General features: G+C 35.9%; 1 protein-coding gene and 1 pseudogene across 2 annotated transcripts in view; one reads left to right on the top strand and one right to left on the bottom strand.

The window, feature by feature from the left end:
• The window catches only part of MAGI2 (membrane associated guanylate kinase, WW and PDZ domain containing 2), a 1,730,241-nt gene that overhangs the window by 1,615,768 nt on the left and 94,010 nt on the right, over window positions 1–20,463 (bottom strand). The gene's annotated exons all lie outside the window — the stretch shown is intronic.
• Window positions 8,724–10,673, top strand: LOC136310627 (protein Abitram pseudogene; annotated as a pseudogene).

Raw genomic sequence — 20,463 nt, 5'->3', positions numbered from 1 at the left:
AAAAGAGAAAGAACTCATATAAACAAAATCCAAAATGAAAGAGGAGAAATCACCACGGACACCGTAGCTATACAAAGAATTATTGTAGAATACTATGAAAAACTTTATGCCACTAAATTCAACAACCTAGAAGAAATGGATAAATTCCTAGAACAATACAACCTTCCTAGACTGAGTCAAGAAGAAGCAGAAAGCCTAAACAGACCTATCAGTAGAGAAGAAATAGAAAAAACCATTAAAAGCCTCCCCAAAAATAAAAGTCCAGGCCCTGACGGCTATACCAGCGAATTTTATCAAACATTCAAAGAAGACTTGGTTCCTATTCTACTCAAAGTCTTCCAAAAAATTGAAGAAGAAGCAATACTTCCAAACACATTTTATGAGGCCAACATAACCCTCATACCAAAACCAGGCAAGGATGGCACAAAAAAAGAAAACTACAGACCAATATCTCTAATGAATACAGATGCTAAAATACTAAACAAAATACTAGCAAATCGAATACAACAACATATTAAAAAAATAATACATCATGATCAAGTGGGATTCATCCCAGAATCTCAAGGATGGTTCAACATACGTAAAACGGTTAATGTAATACACCATATCAACAAAACAAAGAACAAAAACCACATGATCTTATCAATAGACGCAGAAAAGGCTTTCGATAAAATACAACACAATTTTATGTTTAAGACTCTCAACAAAATGGGTATAGAAGGAAAATATCTCAACATGATAAAGGCCATATATGATAAACCATCAGCTAACATCATATTAAATGGCACTAAACTAAAGGCTTTCCCCCTTAAATCAGGAACAAGACAGGGTTGTCCACTCTCTCCACTCTTATTTAATGTGGTACTAGAGGTTCTAGCCAGAGCAATCAGACAAGACAAAGAAATAAAAGGCATCCATATCGGAAAAGAAGAAGTAAAGGTATCACTTTTTGCAGATGATATGATCCTATACATCGAAAACCCCAAAGAATCCACAAAAAGACTACTAGAAACAATAAGCCAATACAGTAAGGTCGCAGGATACAAAATTAACATACAGAAGTCAATAGCCTTTCTATATGCCAACAATGAAACAACTGAGAAGGAACTCAAAAGAATAATCCCCTTCACGATTGCAACAAAAAAAATAAAATACTTAGGAATAAACATAACAAAGAATGTAAAGGACTTATATAATGAAAACTATAAACCATTGTTAAGGGAAATCGAAAAAGATATAATGAGATGGAAGAATATACCTTGTTCTTGGCTAGGAAGAATAAATATAATCAAGATGGCTATATTACCCAAAGCAATATACAAATTTAATGCAATTCCCATCAAACTTCCAATGACATTTTTTAAAGAAATAGAGCAAAAAATCATCAGATTTATATGGAACTATAAAAAACCCCGAATAGCCAAAGCAATCCTAAAGAAAAAGAATGAAGCTGGGGGCATAACAATACCTGACTTCAAACTCTATTATACGGCCACGACAATCAAAACAGCATGGTATTGGCAGAAAAATAGACACTCAGACCAATGGAACAGAATAGAAAGTCCAGAAATAAAACCACATATATATAGTCAAATAATTTTTGATAAAGGGGCCAACAACACACAATGGAGAAAAGAAAGCCTCTTCAATAAATGGTGCTGGGAAAACTGGAAAGCCACATGCAAAAGAATGAAACTGGACTACAGTCTCTCCCCCTGTACAAAAATTAACTCAAAATGGATCAAAGATCTAAACATAAGACCTGAAACAATTAAGTACATAGAAGAAGACATAGGTACTCAACTCATGGACCTGGGTTTTAAAGAGCATTTTATGAATTTGACTCCAATGGCAAGAGAAGTGAAGGCAAAAATTAATGAATGGGACTACATCAGACTAAGAAGTTTTTGCTCAGCAAGGGAAACTGATAACAAAATAAACAGAAAGCCAACTAAATGGGAAATGATATTTTCAAACAACAGCTCAGATAAGGGCCTAATATCCAAAATATACAAAGAATCATAAAACTCAACAACAAACAAACAAACAATCCAATAAAAAAATGGGAAGAGGATATGAATAGACACTTCTCCCAGGAAGAAATACAAATGGCCAACAGATATATGAAAAGATGCTCATCTTCTTTAGCTATTAGAGAAATGCAAATCAAAACGGCAATGAGATACCACCTCACACCTGTTCGATTAGCTGTTATTAGCAAGTCAGGTAATAGCAAATGTTGGAGAGGCTGTGGAGAAAAAGGAACCCTCATACACTGTTGGTGGGAATGTAAAGTAGTACAACCATTATGGAAGAAAGTATGGTGGTTCCTCAAAAAAACTGCAAATAGAACTACCTTATGACCCAGCAATCCCTCTACTGGGTATATATCCCCAAAACTCAGAAACATTGATACGTAAAGACACATGCAGCCCCATGTTTATTGCAGCATTGTTCACAGTGGCCAGGACATGGAAACAACCAAAAAGCCCATCAATAGATGACTGGATAAAGAAGATGTGGCACATATACACTATGGAATACTACTCAGCCATAAGAAATGATGACATCGGAACATTTACAGCAAAATGGTGGGATCTTGATAACATGATACGAAGCGAAATAAGTAAATCAGAAAAAAACAGGAACTGTATTATTCCATAAGTAGGTGGGACATAATAGTGAAACTAAGAGACATTGATAAGAGTGTGGTGGTTACGGGGGGGGAGGGGGGAATGGGAGAGGGATAGGGGGTGGGAGGGGCACAAAGAAAACAAGATAGAAGGTGACAGAGGATAATCTGACTTTGGGTGGTGGGTATGCAACATAATTGAACGACAAGATAACCTGGACTTGTTATCTTTGAATATATGTATCCTGATTTATTGATGTCACCCCATTAAAAAAATAAAATTATAAAAAAAAAAAAAAAAAAAAAAAAAAAAGCCATCAGCAGCAGCAGAAAAAAAAAAAAACAAAAAAAAACAAAAAACTTGAGGAATAGAGAAGAATTACCTTCAGAAAACACATTTGCATAAGCTGAAAGCTAGCATCACATTTAAGAATGAAAGACTGAATAGTCCCTCCTACAATTAAGAACAAGGGAAAGACGTCTGATCTTGCCACTTTTATTAAATATAGTACTAGATGTTTTATCTATTGTAATAAGTCAAGGAAAAAAAGTAAATGTCATATAATTTAGATGGAAAGAAATAAAACAGTCTCAACTTACAGGTGACATATTGTCTATCTAGAAAATCTCAATGAACGTACAAAAAACTGTGGGAACTAATGAGTTCTCAAGGTTCCATGATACAAGATCAATATCAAAAATCAATCACATTTCTACAGTCTAACAATAAATATTCAGAAACCTAAATTAAATATAATAAAATTTTTCATTGCTTTAAATAAAATTAAATTCTTAAGTATACACTTAAAATCATATATGGCATATATATACTGAAAATTCCAAAATGCTGATAAAATTAAAAAAGATAAATAGAGACACCTTGTATTTGTGAAATTGAAGACAACATGGTAAAGATTTCTGTTCCCTCCAAATTCCTATCAAAATTTCTATCAAAATCTAAGCACAATTTTGTAGACATAGACAAGCTTATTTTAAAATGTATATGAAAAGATATAGGTCCTAGAATAGTTAAATCAATCTTGACAATAAATAAAGTGAAATAAATCAGTGTCCTTACTGTTCAAGTTGCTATATAACTACAGCAATCAAGATGGTATATCAGTGATGGGATAGATAAACAGATCAATGGACAAGAATGGAAAATCTAGAAAAAGACCTGCACAAATGTGCTCAACTAATTTTCTTACAAACAGTGCAAAAATAAATCAATGGCAGAAGAATAACCTTGTAACAAATGGTGCTGCTGCCAGTGGACAACTTTAGACAAAGATAAATAAATCTTAATGTAAAATTTATTTGAAAATTAACTCAGAATGAATCATGAGAGTAAATGTAAAATATTGCATATAAAAAAAGAAATGCACTGCAATGAGATAGCATTGCAACTGTTAAAATGGCTATACCAAAAAGACAAGACATAAGAATTGCTGGTCAGGATATGGAAAAAGGGGAACCTTTGTGCACTATCGAAGAATGTAAGTTGGTATGGACACTACTGAAAACAGTATGAAAGTTGCTCATAGATATTAAAAATAGAACTGCCATATTATCCACTAATCCCACTCTTAGGTATATACACGAAATAAACAAAATCCCTATCTTGAAGAGGTAGAGCTTCCATATATTTGCTGCAGTCTTATTTACAGTTGCTGAAATATGAAAGCAGCCTATGTATCAGTTGACAGGTGAAGGGATAAATAAAATATGGTATACACACAAACACACACACACAAACACAGAGCAATTTTATTCAGCCATAAAAAGAAAATCCTGCCATTTGTCACAATATGAATGAAACTTGAGGGTGTTATGCTAAGTTGGAGAAAAACAAATACTGTATGATCTCTCTTATATATGCAATTGAAAATAAAAAAAACCCCAAAAAACTAAAATTTAAAAAGTGAAACTTATAGAAACGAGGCATAGAAAAGTGTTTGCCAGGGCTTGGAATGAGGAAAAAAGAGTGGGTGGATAAAGGATACAAACTTTCACTTATAAGATGAACAAGCTCTGAGGATTTAATATATAACATGGATAGTTGCTAACAATGTACTGTATAATTGGAATTTACTGAGATAGTAGAATTTAAATGTTATTACTAAAGAATTAAGATAAATATGTGAGCCTGACCAGTGGTGGCACAGTGAATAGAGCATCGACCTGGGACACTGCCGAGCCAAGTTCAAAACCCAGAGGTCACTAGCTTCAGCATAGGCTCATCTGGCTTGGGTACAGGTTCACCAGCTTAAGGGTGAAGTCACTGGTTTGAGCATAGGTTCATAGACATTATCCTGTGGTCACTAGTTTGAATGAAAAGGTCACTGGCTTGAAGTCTAAGTTTACTTGTTTGAGTTCAAGGGTGCTGCCTTGAGCAAGGGGTCACTGATTCAGCTGGAGCCCCTCGGTCAAGGCATGTATGAGAAGCAATTATTGAATAACTAAAGGAGGGGTTGGGAAACCTTTTGGCTGAGAGAGCCATGAATGCCACATATTTTAAAATGTAATTCCGTGAGAGCCATACAACGACCCATGTATGTTACACATTATCCAATAAAAATTTGGTGTTGTCCCAGAGGACAGCTATGATTGGCTCCAGCCACCCGCAACCATGAACATGAGCAGTAGGAAATGGATGGATTGTAATAATGAGAATGCTTTATATTTTTAACGTTATTATTTTTTTTATTAAAGATTTGTCTGTGAGCAGGCATCAAAAGAGCCACATCTGGCTCGCGAGCCATAGGTTCCTGGCCCGTGAACTAAAGTGACACAACTATGAGTTGATGCTTCCTATCTCTCTCTCTTCCTCTCTGTCTGTCCATTTCTCTCTCTCTTTTGCAAAAAAAGAAAAAGATAAATATGTGAGGTGATGGATACGTTAATTACCTCAAAATCTTCACTTTGTATACCTTAAGTATCTTATAATTTTGTCATTATAACTCAATACTGCTGGACAAAAGGATTTAAGAAAATAAATGCAGTGTATTGAGTATAATTTCATTCTGTATGACCCAATGAACTGTAAAATTTGAGTCCCATCAGAAAAGATATTTTGGTGTAAGTTCACCAAGTTGTACACTCAGAGGATAAACCTGGATATACTAACAAGGGGTTTACTGATCGCTCATCAGTCAACCATGTACTGTGTTTGTAACTGGTGATGCTTCTGACTGTAGAACTGGGTATGTCTTGGGAAGAACATCATTCCTACTGTGTCAGTATAGTTATAAAACCTAATATAAAACCAAAAGGTATGAGCTACAAAGATTACCATTAGAAGAAAATAGTCTTATTTAGTTTATCACTTGTGTACTCTAATAACAAAGCTCAAATATATAGACAGTTTATTCTTAACAGCATATTTTTATACACATTAGCTCTTTGACTTTCATGATAGCGCTTGTGAAGTGCTAGATAGGTCTAATTATCCTAAGTGCTTAGTTTGATAATTCAGATGGACTTGACTGAATATCATAATAAATAAGACAAACTCTGAGAAATCTATAGTAGCAAAAAAACAGTGTATTGGAATTCATGTTATGTGAAGTGAAGCCAGTCTGAATAATTGAGAGGGTTCAGTTATAAAGATATAGGAAGACTTTTTGAAAATAGGCTTGAATTTTAGGTAGTTAAATGACTTAAAATAAATATGTTATCAAATTAGTCTAAGATCGCTTCTAAGCAATAGTCCTATTGGCTATATATATGTATGTATGCTATATGTAATTGGAGAAAATTAATAAATAATAATTATATTAATTGTTTAAATTATTTTGCTAAAATTATTCTCTTCCTTAGACTAGTATACTATTTTACCCTAGGAAAATATTTTTTATTTTTGATACAATTTATACTTTTGGCATAATTCTCACATATCTTAAATTAGCAAGCTATAATTAAATGAAATTTAATTGAATGTTAATATATACTATATATATGTAATCTCTCTACTATATCTATATAATATAATGTATATAATTAACAAAAAAACAGCAAATAGTTATTCACTATTTCTTACTAGGTGTTTGCTTTGGGAAATGCAATGATTACTGAGTACCTGTTCCTCTGTTTGGTAGAATCTACTAGGAGGGAAGAATCTCACAAAAAAAGAATGATTGTGAGAAGTAAAATAAAGTACTATAGGGTTTTAGGGAGAGAAGCTTCTTCCAAATATAAAAAAAAAGCCTTTTTTTTTTTTAGTTCTATGTTTTGCTTTTTATCCCAATAAAAAATATGCTTCTCAATAAGTAACAACTACACATTTAAAAAATCAGATATATTAGATCTGGTCTGTGAAATGGGAGTTATTGATCCTGCAAAGCAAAATTATAAATGCAATCTACTCAACTATTAAATTATCACAGGCATGTCACACTACCAAACTGAAGAAAAATTACATGATTCAGCTCCACAATAGGAAACATGAAAAATTGTCGCATGACTAGCCTCCAGTATCAAACCACATAGCTGTCTTGTGAAATGATGGCCTCCCAAGGAGCTCTAATGGCAAGAGATTTAGACTCATTTTTAAAAACATTTTCAGCTTTGGGACAAGATTTATTATCATCCATTATCAAACAGCATCAATATCAAAATTAATAATGGTGCTTATGAACACTATTAAAATATTGAAAACAAAGCCAAGTTCTTACACTGTAGCAAGAGAAGCAAATGAAAAATAACAAAAAGAATGCCAAAACAGTTGCTTCATGAAGAGGTGAAGAAGCAATCAAACACAAGATGCACAGCCAAGAAGCTTCAAGGGCAAACGACAGTATAATCTGAACCATTGTAACATCCACATCAATTGGTTCAGAACATCAGCAGCAGACAAGCATCACTGGAGGGAACAATTAGTGACAGTGAGTTGATTTTGGAAAAATAAGTGTTTACAAAAAAAAATAGGAGATAATAGATACAACGATACAACAAAAAGCTCCCAAAATAATAGCTTTAATCAAATAAGAGTGCATATGAATCAAATAAAGGTAATTTTTAGCCTTCCTCATCCTTATGGAAAAATATCATGAGTTGATAAGCTTAATGAATGCACAAGGTTCTAATGTATGTCACAAAATACAGTTCATTAGGCTGAATAGTGAGTAATTCAGACAAGAGATGTTTTTACAGATAATTAAGAAATCTTGGTTAAACAGATGGAGAAGACAGATGCTGCTCATTCTTAGTTCTCAAATTTTGAGGGTCAAGCCATATCATTATTTCTATCTCAGCCAGATGTGATGTAAATTTGGAAAAGGCTTCTGATGTAGTGGATGCTGCTCAGGCTATTATAAAAGCGAAATGAGTAGCTAAACTTTGATGTAATTATCTAACAATAAGACACAACAATAGGACAAGATCATTTGGAATAAACCAACATTTTCATAACAGCAAAGACATATAATACTAACTACATAGCAGTCACCTGTGTAAGTGTTATTAACTTATTCAAGTAATCTTCTCAAACTTCTCTGAAGTAGAACTGAGCCATTTTTCATGTCCAGATACTGAGAAACTGGGGGATAAGTGAATTGTCTAAAGTCTTAAAACTATTTACTGCCTATACTTTTGAGTATTAAGAGCTTATTTTTGACACAGAGAGAAATGTAAGGGGTATCCTATTTCATTGTCTGGCAATGATTACATTGAAATAGGAGAATAATTCCATTTACATTTATCTTTTTACACAGGAAATACTGTCAGAAAGATATACTAAAATTCATTTTTCTACACATTCTCTAACCATTAAAGTAATATTTCTTTCTACTCAAGGAAAATAAGTCTTCAAGTGTTTGATCACAATGTATATTATTCATGAAGTTAATAAGTTATTTGAATAAATATTTACTAAATGACTCTACTATGTATAAAATCTGAACAGTTGAGGAAATATATAAATGAACACTAATATAATCTGTTTTCTGTTTATAAATTTGAGAACAAGAGCTAACTATACAGGAAATTAACTGCTTCAGCCACCAAACAATTTATGAGGTTAATGCTTTAATGTTCCATTGGACATGTTCATGTTTTACAAAATAAAGTATTCTGAACACAAGTTGGGTATGAAATGTGCACTGACACAACAGCTTTAAACAGTCCCTGGCTGAGGCCACGATTTGGCTGTTCTAGCTGGTTCCTCAATGCAGCACAGGGAAGTCTCAGGTACTACTGCCAGCCTTGTACTGAACGTTCCCATGTTGCTGCATGATTCCAGTGGGTTTTCCTTCTTTCCCTTATCTGTTCTCATTCCCAAAGAATTTCTTGCTTCCCCTGTGCCGGAGACCAGCACGGCTCCTAATTCTGGGTTTTGAGTGAGAACAGTGTGGAATTAAGAAAAGACTTATCAAGAAAAAAGGATGGGATTGGGAGGCCTCTTCAGTGCTGATGGCAATATCCGAGTGCCCCGTAGCCCCAGTTTGCTTTATTATACAGCCATATGCAAATCAAAGAAGTCCTTGATACAAAGTTACACATCTGAGGCTAAAACAGAAACTCTCCCAAGGCATAAACAGCATGCAAAAGCAAAATCAACCAACATCTGAACAAACAAAGAGTGAGAGGAAGGGCATGTAAATTGCTTCCAGTAACTTAAGCAAGCAAGTGAAGTGGGTGCAAATACTCAGCATCAGAGCCAATATGGAGTTGGAGGGGGGAGAACTTAGCCTTTTGCTAAGCCTCGAATCTACAAAGGCTTTTTGCCATTTACGGTCCACAACACCCCTGTATCACTTAATACCTTCAAAAATTTTCCTTCTTTTGACACTTTTTCCTTTTTTAAAATTTTCTTGTGCTACCTGTCTCTTCTCTAACAGTGATACTGAACATTTTGCTGTTTATAGTCTTTGCTAGCTGAAAGAATATTCTCTCTGGTCAGCAAAAAGAGAAGTCACATTGCAGAAGGGCTACACTTGCTCTTGTCCATTAATTTTTAAATTAAAGATGTGCATCACCATCAAGTTTGCTGCTCCATTGAATAATTGAAGGTATGAAGGTGTTACCACTGTTATTCCAGTGATTTGAAGTAATAGCTGGATTTAAAGTCTAGTTCTGATTTTCCATTAATGCTGTTTTAGATTTGTACTTAATATTAACTTGAATTTTTAATCTTAATTAATCTTATTCAAATCTATTCCCATTTATCTGAATTGCTTTATTTGTAAGTAAGAAGTTGCATCAGTGAATGTATACAAAGAAATTAAGAGTCCAGAAACTCTATTCAAGTGAGGAGGCTTCTGGGACCAACATGGAGGAAGTTCTTGTGTCTCCAGGGGCACAAGAGGACACCAAGTGGCTACTGATCTAGTGGCCTTGGAGCCCATGCTGCAGTTGCTTGCAAATCGCTATTTCACTTGCAGGTACAAAGCAGATATCAAGGGAAACCCATGTGAGCATCAGTGTATATTACAACACTGCAACTGAATATGTGTTATCACACCGGCTGGGTCTCATGTAGCTCTTCAAAGTGGAAAAAAAACTAAAAACATTTATTTCCCATAAAATCAGTACCAACTGTAGCAGACTTCAAAACATGGTCTCTGGGAAATTTAAACAAGGGGCACAGTTTCTAACAGAACTTGAACCTCTTGGTTTTCATGGTAAAGACTGCTTTATTGGTGGCAGTTAGTACAAGTCAATAAATATTGATCTTCAAAGACAAACTCAGTTATTTAATGAAATGGAACCAGCTGATGGCATGGAGGACAAACTGAAATCAACCCTGCTTCCTGGGAAGTGAAACCACAGCCAGCGTATGGCTGTTCTATCCACTGAGAAAAACTTACTGCTCAGATGGAGAAGAATACACGGTAATGAGCTGTGTTAGAGGATGGGTAATAAAAGTGAATATAAATGTCCCCATAAGCCTCCTATTTTTTAAGAGAAGCCATTCACTAAAGGCTACAATGCAGTTGTATTGCCTAAATTTTTAGAAAGTAAAAGCATAACAGAAGGGTTGCTGACACAAAAACAACATAAAGAAGTTGTGGTAAAATGCACTAACACCACAGCTACATCGTGAGAATTAAGGTGGGATAAAAACCGACATGGCACTGGCTCGCACACTACAGCAGAACCAGCACCCATGAAGAAGCGTGCTCACAGCTGGCCATCCACAGGAAGCCCCGGTTTCTTCCTTCTTCTTACACAACAAGCCTTGGTTCCCATTTTGTCTTCAACCCCCTAGATCTGCCCTGCCATGTTCACATTCCATTTACTTTTGTTTTTCTCTTGCTAACAATTGGCAAGCAAGGGATGTTTTTCTGATTAAAAGTGAATAAAGCACTCTGAAAAAAATTTGGACAAGACAAAAGTTTTAAGTAGCAAAGGAAAAATAATTTGCCCGTCATTCTCATCCTGTAACCCGATAGTAAATGCCACATTTTAAAATACTTCTCTTTGAATGTGACAACATGGTTAATTGTTTCTTGCTCAAACTTCCATCAGTTTGAAGTTAAAAGGAACAACGGGCCCTTCTTATCCAGTCTGCTTCAGTGTGACACTATCAAGAAAGTTCAGTCCGTACCTCTCTCCCCTAACTCCTCCCCCTCAGGTTGTAGGAGAGAGGCAAAGTGTGGACGGAGTGGACCTTACTCTGGAATGGCCTTCCTCCCTGAAACAAAATAGAAGTGGAAGGCTGTAACTTTTAAATGAGAGACTCATGAAAAGGCTTTGAAAAATACAAATGGGAGTATTTTGTCACTCAGTCTCATGCTGTAGTAACATGGTAACCACCAAAGAAGTTACTGAGAAGCCTTTGAATACAACAAAATCTTTCACATCATTAAAACTAAAAACTAAAAACAAAAATAGGCCCTGGCCGGTTGGCTCAGTGGTAGAGCGTCAGCCTGGCATGCAGGAGTCCCAGGTTTGATTCCCGGCCAGGGCACATAGGAGAAGCACCCATCTGCTTCTCCACCCTTCCCCCTCTCCTTCCTCTCTGTCTCTCTCTTCCCCTCCTGCAGCCAAGGCTCCATTGGAGCAAAGATGGCCTGGGCACTGGGGATGACTCCACGGCCTCTGCCTCAGGCACTAGAGTGGCTCTGGTCACAACAGAGCAACCCCCCGGATGGGCAAAGCATCGCCCATGGTGGGCATGCTGGGTGAATCGCAGTCGGGCGCATGCGGGAGTCTCTCTGACTGCCTCCCCGTTTCCAGCTTCAGAAAAATACAAAAAAGAAAGAAAGAAAGAAAATTAAAAAAACAAAAAATAAACCCTAAAATCTAAATTTATGATTTAATATTGAATATTTATTTACACAAAATTTTAAATAAGAAGACTTTAAAGAGTGTTATTTTTCCTTAGAGGATATAACACATGTATATTTAAATAGCTCTGTTTTTAAATAAAACATTTATTTAATACAAAAAAGGAGAGGGGGTTGCTATTTTATTTACTTAAGAAAATATGCAGCTTTAAAAATTTGATAAGTAATTCTTTGTATATACTTAACCGATTACTAATTTCAAATTATGGCAGTAAACATATTGTAAGTTTTAAGTTATTAATTTAGTACAGTTTATTTTTGACAAAAATGGGCTACTTTTTTTTCTCATGAAACTTCAGAGCTCAGACTAAGCCACTCAAAAAAAAATTGAATTCGTGAATTTTAAGAACCATCATCTGGAAAAAACAACTTTGGACTAAATTAAGAGGACTCTTTAACCAAGGAACACTGATGAAGCCATATAGAGACTGGTAGGAAAAGCAGAAACACGGAGGGCTGTGCAGCTCCCTGAGCAAACGGCAGCCCGGAGAGACTCATGTGGCGGGAGGTGAGTTTAGCAGAGAGGGGAGGGTCCTGAGCCCCAGGAACAAAGCCCCAGCCTACAGCCCCAGAGCCTAGAAGAGGCATACGGAGAGTATTTACATGCAAAACAAGTCAGGATACTGTTTGTGAGAAAGAGACAGATTTCTCAGACCCAGGATTTCTTAAAGGGACCAAGCAGAAAACCTCTTTCACAACCACTCACCCGGGGCTCCAGGGGATGGGGAGAGAGGAGAGGACCAGAGCAGTGGGAAGAGAGTGTAATCTAGGAGGCACAGGGAATAATAATACTTTGATGGACAGCCACCTTAACCCCTGGGCTGAGTCAATCCCCAAATGTGAAGTGACTATTTCCCCTGGAAACAGCAATACCAGCAAAGGGAAGCAGGACACCAGCCAAACAAGCTCTCCTGTGGCACTCAGAGCAGAGTAGCTTAGAAGGAGGGAGATCTCAGGACTACAGTATGGAGTGTTAGGGGTCTGAGCTGTAGCACCCCCACCCAAACTGCTGAGGGCTCCCTGGAGGGCGGGCAGTGGTGGGAAGCAGAAGTGCAGTTCCATTGGCAAGGGCAGAAGCCGGTTGGCCACGACTGAGGCCTGGGTGTGAGTTCAGTCTTGCCCGGCAGGGGCAGAAGTGAAGCTCGAAAGTGGTCAGGCCCAGCTGTGGGCCCACCCGCAACCCCACCTGTGGGGGAAAGGCAGGAGTCCCAGAACGGGCGAAGACCCATCGCTAAACAAGGCACAGGGGCATGCTGTCTCACCCAGCCTGCAGAACCAAAGCTTGCACCCTATGCACAAGCTGTCTCCTACTGCGGGGGAGGGAAGAAAGCCCAGAACAGGCAGAGTTCTGTGACTGAACATAAGCATGCATTCCCACCCGGCCCGCAGAGCCGAGATTTACAGTCGATCGGAGTGGGCTCCTCCTGCAGGGTTGGGGCGAAAGCCCAGAACAGGTGGAGATCCACGACTGAGCACAGGTGTGAAGCCCTGCCTGGCCCACAGAGCACAGGCTTGCAGCAGATCCACGAGCGGACTCCTCTGCGGGGGCAGAGCGAAAACCTGGAAACGTGGAGACTTGCAGCTGAGCAAAGGTGCCCACCTCTGCCTGTGGTGCCAAGGCAGCAGTGGCAGAGGGAATGGAGGGCCAGCAGACAGACCACACCTAGGGATCAGAGAGGCCACACCCATTGGACTGCAGTGGCCACATCCTTCTTACACACAGACAAAATGGGAAGGCAGAAAAATGCAACACAAATGAATAAAGAGATATCCCCAGAAAAGGACATGAATAAGTCAGATATAACCAAATTACTGGATGCAAGGTTTAAAATAGTGATTGTTAGGATGCTCTAAGATATTAGAACAACAACAGATGGTCCTTATGAACACCTAAATAAAGACATAGCAAATATATAAAAGGGCATTGAAATAATAAAAAAGAATCAGTCAGAAATGACAAATACAATATCCAAAATGAAGATCACAATGGAAGAAATTAAAAGCAGGATGGATGAAGCTGAGGATCAAATCAGCAAGTTAGAGGACAAGATAAATGAAGGCATGGAAGCAGAGCAGAAAAAAGAAAAGAGACTCAAAAAGTCTGAGGAAATTCTTAGAGAGCTCTGTGACAACATGAAGAGAAATAACATCCACATCATAGGGGTTCCTGAAGAGGAAGAGAAAGAACAAGGAATAGAGACTTTGTTCAACCATATCATAGCGGAAAACTTCCCTAAATTAATGCAGGAAAATGTCTCACAAGTTCAAGAAACACAGAGAACTCCATTAAAGAGAAGCCCAAAGAAATCTACACCAAGACACATCATAATTAAAATACCAAAGCTAAGTTATAAAGAGAAAATATTAAAAGCTGCAAGAGAAAAAAAGGTTATCACCTACCCAGGAGCCCCCATAAGGATGACATCTGACTTCTCAACAGAAATACTTGTGGCCAGAAGGGAATGGCAAGAAATATTCAAAGTAATGCAGAACAAGAGCCTACAACCAAGACTACTTTGTCCAGCAAGGATATCATTTAAAATTCAAGGAGAAATAAAAAGCTTCTCAGACAAACAAAACTCAAGGAATTCACTACAACCAAACCAGTGCTGCAAGAAATGTTAAGGGGCCTGCTGTAAACAGATCAAAGGAGAAAAAATATATAGCAAAAGAGGAATACAGCTTTAAAGAATAAAATGGCAATAAACAACTACATATCAATAATAACCTTAAATGTAAGTGGATTTAATGATCCAATTAAAAGACATAGGGTAGCTGTGTGGATTAGAAAACAGGACCCATACATATGCTGTCTACAAGAGACACACCTTAAAACAAAAGATGCACGTAGACTGAAGGTAAAAGGATGCGAAAAAATATTTCATGCAAATGGAAATGAAAAAAGAGCTGCGATAGTAATGCTTACATCAGACATAATGGACTGTAAAACAAAGACTGTAATAAGAGATAAAGAAGGTCACTACATAATGACAAAGGGAGCAATCCAACAGGAAGATATAACAATTATAAATATCTACGCACCTAATATAGGAGCATCTAAATATATAAAGCAGACTTTAAGGAACATAAAGGGTGAGATCAATAGCAATACTATAATAGTAGGAGATTTCAATACCCTACTAACATCACTAGATAGATGCTCAAGAAAGAAAATTAACAAAGAAACAGCAAACTTAAAGGACACACTAGATCAACTGGATTTAATAGATATCTTCAGAACCTTTCAACCTAAAGCAGCAGAATATACATTCTTTTCAAGTGCTCATGGTACATTCACTAGGATAGACCACATGTTAGGGCACAAAAGCAGTCTCAACAAATTTAAGAAGATTGAAATCATATCAAGCATTTTCTCTGATCACAATGGCATGAAAATAAAAATCAACCACAACAGAAAAAGTGAAAAATACTCAAACACTTGGAAACTAAATAGCATGTTACTAAATAATGAATGAGTTAAGAATGAGATCAATAAAGAAATAAAAAAATTCCTAGAAACAAATGATAATGAGCATACATCAACTCAAAATTTATGGAACACAGCAAAAGCAGTCCTGAGAGGGAAGTTCATAGCATTTCAGGCATACCTTAAGAAGCTAGAAAAAGCTCCAATAAACAACTTGACCCTGCATCTAAAAGAACTGGAAAAAGAAAGGCAAGTAAAGCCCAGAGGTTTTAGAAGGAAGGAAATAATAAAAATCAGAGCAGAAATAAATGACATAAAGGCTAAAGAAACAATACAGAGGATCAATGAAACCAAGAGCTGGTTGTTTGAAAAGGTAAACAAGGTCAATGAACCGTTAACCAGACTCACCAAGAAAAAAAGAGAGAGGAGTCAAATAAAATTAAAAATGAGAGTGGAGATATAACAACTGACATAACAGAAATACAAAATACTGTAAGAAAATACTATGAAAAACTGTATGCCAAAAAATTAGACAACCTAGATGAAATGGACAAATTCCTTGAAACATATAATCTTCCAAAAATGACAGGATAAACAAATGGGACTATATCAAACTAAAAAACTTTACACAGCTAAAATCAATAAGAACAGAATAAAGAGACAGACTACACAATGGGAGAGCATATTTGACAATATGTCTGATAAGGGGTTAATAACTAAAATTTATAAAGAACGTGTAAAACTCAACACCAGGAAGACAAACAATCCAATCAAAAAATGGGTAAAAGAAATGAATAGACACTTCTCCAAAAAGGTCATACAGATAGCCAATAGGCATATAAAAAATGCTCAACATCACTAATCATTAGAGAAATGCAAATTAAAACCACAATGAGATATCACCTCACACCAGTCAGAATGGCGCTCATCAACAAAACAACACAGAATAAGTGCTGGAGAGGATGTGGAGAAAAGGGAACCCTCCTGCACTGCTAGTGGGAATGCAGACTGGTGCAACTACTATAGAAAACAGTATGGAGATTTCTCAAAAATTTAAAAATTGAACTGCCTTTTGACGCAGCTATCCCACTTTTAGGAATATACCCAAAGAACACCATAGCAGTGTTTCAAAAGGAGAAATGCACCCCCATGTTTATGGCAGCATTGCTCACAATAGCGAAGATCTGGAAACAACCCAAGTGTGCATCAGTGGACGAGTGGATTAAAAGGGTTTGGTACATATATACTATGGAATAGTACTCAGCCATAAGAAATGATGACATCGGATCATTTACAACAACATGGATGGACCATGATAACATTATTCTGAATGGAATAAGTAAATCAGATAAAACTAAGAACTAGATGATTTCATACATAGGTGGGATATAAGAATGAGACTCAGAGACATGGAGAAGAGGGTGGTGGTTATGGGGGAGGGGGGCAAAGGGGGGAGGGAGGGGCACAAGGAAAACCAGATAGAAGGTGACGGAAGACAATTTGACTTTGGGTAATGGGTATGCAACATATTCATGTCAAAATAACCTGGGGATGTTTTCTCTGAACATATGTACCCTGATTTATCAATATCACCCCATTAAAATTAATAATATATTAAAGAAATTGAATTAGTGATGTCTTACAAGTAAAATTCTGCCCATAAATTTTAAATTACCAGTTTGGTCTAGTGTCTCAAGTCTTAGGACTCAAGGCCACATGTTAGAACCAAAATCAATGCTGCTCATCTGAGCTGATGTTAAAACTGATGAAACTACTCATTCTGCACTTAATGTGCACGTCTCTACTTGTCTCCTTTGTCTTCTTTTTCTTTCGTTTACTACCTGGATGTAAGATAGCCATTCTTTTCCCTTTATGATCTTTCTTCTTTAACTTAATATCTTCTCTCCTGATTTTCTAAAAGGAAATTTATAATATTCTCATTATATAATAAATTTAGTTCCTAAATACCACTTTCTTAAGAACTCAGTTCATATGCTGTAGACTTTGCTGTGTGATAAAAGGTTTAATTATGTTTAAGCTCTATATACTTTCTATTTAAGAAAGACATTTCCAGTTCTTTCATAGTTAAATATTGTCCTGAAAGGACTAAAGTTCACCAAGCCTCAGGAAGATAGGTAAGAACTTTGATTTTCTGCTAGGCAGTGTTTATTTCTTATTTTATATTATTTATTTTTATTTTTTTAAACTAAGTATTCTTTTTTTACTTATTTTTAAAAATTTATTCATTTTAGAGAGGAGAGAGAGTGAGAGAGAGAGAAAGGGGGTAGGAGCAGGAAGCATTAACTCCCATATGTGCCTTGACCAGACAAGTGCAGGGTTTTGAACCAGCGACCTCAGCATTCCAGGTCGACACTTTTTTCACTGTACCACCACAGGTCAGGCCAGCGGTGTTTATTTTTAATGTTGCTTTATTGTGGTAAGAATACTTAAATGAGAACCATTCTTTTGACACATTTTTAACGATATAATAACACAGTGTTCATTTTTAATGCTGGCAAATGAACACTCAGTATTGGCTATAGACAAGTCAGTTTTTGTAAGTACAAGTTCATATCACTAATCCCACAGATAACCTTCATTTTTGCCAACAAGGCTATTTTGTTTCACCAGTCCATTAGAAAACTACAGGAATGACTAGTTAAAGAAGATTCCTGATGTCCAGAGACCAGGTTATCCTATCCACATGTTTATTAAAATCCTCCACTCCTATTAAAAAAACTGTTGGAACTAACAAACAAATTCAGTCAAGTTTTAGGATATAAAACCAATATAAACTAATAATAAACTATCTGAATGATAAATCAAGAAAACAATTCCACTTACAATTGCATTAAAATATGTGAAATAATTAGAAATATACTTAAGGAGGCAAAAGTGCTATACACTGAAAAGTATATTGATTGAAAAATTGAAAAAGACAAAAATAAATGGAAAGATATTCTATGTTCATGATTGGAAGAATTAATATTGATAAAATGTTCATACTAACCAAAGCAATATACAAATTCAATATTCTAATAGCATTTTTCACAGAAATAAAAAAAAATCCTAAAATCTGCATGGAACCACAGAAGATTTTACATAGCCAAATAAATCTTGAGACAGAAGAACAAAACTAGAGGCACCATACTTCCTAATTTCAAACGATAGTACACATCTGTAGTATTAAGAGCATAATATTGGCATAATAAAATAAAGAGCATACAATGGCGAAAGGATGGTCTCTTCAATGGTGCTGAGAAAATTGGACAGACACATGTAAAATAATAAAAGTAAGTCCGCATCTTACACCACACACAAAATGGAATAAGAATTTACATTTAATACCTGAAACTGTAAAACTCCTAGAACAAAATAGTCATAGGGTAAGTTTCTTACATGGGTTTTGGCTAAGACTTTTGATTATGATGCAGAAAACAAAGACAATAAGACCAAAAATAAACAAATGAGACTACATCAAACTTAAAAACTTCTACACAGCAAAAGAAACCATCAACAAAATGAAAGACAACCTACAGAATGGGAGAAAATATTTTCAAATGATATATCTGATGAGTTAATATTCAAATTATACAAAGAACTCATACACACCAATTCTACAGCAAAGAAATAAGCAAACCAATAAAAAGTGGGGAAATAAAATAAATATTTTTTTTTCCTAAGAAAGACATACAAATAGCCAGCAGGTACATGAAAGGTGTCAACATCAGTAATCAGCAGGGAAGTGCAAATCAAAACCACAATGAGGTATCACATCACACCTGTTAAAATGGCTATCAGCAAAAAGACAAGAGATAACAAGTGTTGGCAAGTGTGCAAAGAAATTAGAATCCTGTACACTCATGATGAGAATGTAAAATGTTGCAGCTTTTATGCAGTGTGTATTAATGTGAGCTACATAATGACCCATAGAGATCAGCAAAAGTTTAATGACACTGTTGTAAATATCTGTAATTAACCAGATTTGAGATTAGGCAGGACTAGGTTTGAGATGGATCTTCTTACAATAGTTCTATTAATGTTTTTGGCTTCCCTTTCCTACTTTTAAAAATAAGGATAGTGGTGAAGATTAAATAAGATAATTAGTGGGAAGATTTTGACAAAGTAACGTGTTCAATACAATTGTATTAACATAAGTATGTAAATATAGCCTTCTTTAATTACTAGTATTTACTTTGTAAATATGTTTTAAATGTGTTATTAATAATCCTAGTTGTAACAAACCTGTAAGGAAGTACTTTCAAAAAAGAATTATTAAAATAGAAATAAAAAATTTTCATAATACTAGCCTGACCTCCTCCCACATAAAAGTGCAATCTGAAGTTTCCTCGTGACAGTACTGATGCTGGTCCTGATGCTGCTGGGAATAGGGAAAGCAGTTTTTCTTTCCGTCTGTCCTCTGAGACAATCTAACAGCCTTTGGCAAGCCATGGAAGAAATAATTCCCAATCTGTCCCTGAATCTTAAATCTAAATCTTACCTTTTTATACTCAACTATAAGTTATTAGTCTAGACATATCTCACTGTCTCTCACATTCATTTTATGATGAATGCTTTAAAAAAAAGGCATAAGTTTCTTTGAGTTATAATCTACTGGGAATTCTATTACAGCTCAAGTTCACTATAGAGAACAATGGAGACCAAAGCAGGTTTATTATTTGTTAACAGTAAAATATTTTTCTCCTATTCTCCCCAAGAAATATTTACAATGACTTTTCCCAATTTAATAATCATTATTAGAATCTCATAAATCTCATTGCACCATAATATTCTGGGAACATGTTGTTAGAAATAGAGTACCAATGTGGGGTTAACCATACATGATCCGAGGTGAGATCCCTTGGCACTTGAATGATAGCACTGTCTCTTACCAACTGAGGACAACTTATTTAAAATATCTGTGCCTCAAAAACCACATAAATAAAATGAAATAAATTATCTGTTTACTATCTGAATAAGGGCAATTATAATAGTGCCTATACAATTGATTTATGGAAGGGTTAAATACTAACCTTTGACCCCTACCTGTTCACAATTATAAATTTTTGAGGGATAGCCTGACCAGGCAGTGGCACAGTGCACAGAGCGTTGGACTG

This window comes from Saccopteryx bilineata, chromosome 7 (assembly GCF_036850765.1).
Source record: "Saccopteryx bilineata isolate mSacBil1 chromosome 7, mSacBil1_pri_phased_curated, whole genome shotgun sequence".
NCBI lineage: Eukaryota > Metazoa > Chordata > Mammalia > Chiroptera > Emballonuridae > Saccopteryx > Saccopteryx bilineata.
The sequence above is the reverse complement of the archived record's forward strand: the minus strand, read 5'-3'. Positions and strand labels throughout refer to the sequence as shown.